Source organism: Lottia gigantea, assembly GCF_000327385.1.
Source record: "Lottia gigantea unplaced genomic scaffold LOTGIsca_64, whole genome shotgun sequence".
Lineage (NCBI taxonomy): Eukaryota > Metazoa > Mollusca > Gastropoda > Lottiidae > Lottia > Lottia gigantea.
In genome coordinates this window covers 55,673-56,509 of record NW_008710179.1, presented here as the reverse complement: position 1 = coordinate 56,509, position 837 = coordinate 55,673, and positions in this window count along the sequence as shown.

The window sequence follows — 837 nt, the reverse complement described above, 5'->3', positions numbered from 1 at the left end:
ATTAGATTTTTTTACCTTGGCCACTTTTGGCTCCCAGTTTAGAATTTCACATTTATGCTGATCAGGACCTAGGTAAACACCCAAGAATTTGGTACAATCGAAAATAACTTTAAAGTCAAAATTACAGATGTCATCATCAGGGACAAACGCAGATCCAGCCAACATCAGTTCAGACTTACTGGTATTTATTTTAGCACCTGATGCAGAGCAATAAGTTCCAACCGTACGAATGGTCTCATGGACAGATTGCAAATTCGAAACCGTTACCGTGGTATCATCTGCATGTTGCGAAATAAGTGACGGTATATCATATCCAGGAACTTTGAACGCACAAATATTTGTGTTGGATTTAATCAGAAGATTCAAAGGTTCTGCTGAGATAACATAAAGCAAGGCAGATATTGGACAACCTTGTCTGACTGATCGTGTAATTGGAAAGGACAATGATACATGACCATTAACTTTGGTACAACTCTTAATACCATTATAGAGGAGCTTGATACGACCAATAAAGGCATTCCCAAACCCAAATCTTTTCAAGAGCTCAAACATATAACTGTGAGAAACGCGATCAAAAGCCTTTTCCGCGTCGAGCTTTAAAAGGAACAAAGGAATCTTCTCCATCTCAGCAAAATCAATTAAATCTCTGATATTATGAATATTGGTAGCGATATCTTTGCCAGGGATGCATGACGACTGATCCGAAGAAATAATAGATGATAGGACTGTCTTAATTCTTAATGCAAGAGTTCTTGAATATATCTTGTAGTCCACATTCAAAAGACTAATAGGTCTCCAATTTTTCAGAGATTCTCTATCACCCCTATTCTTGTAGAA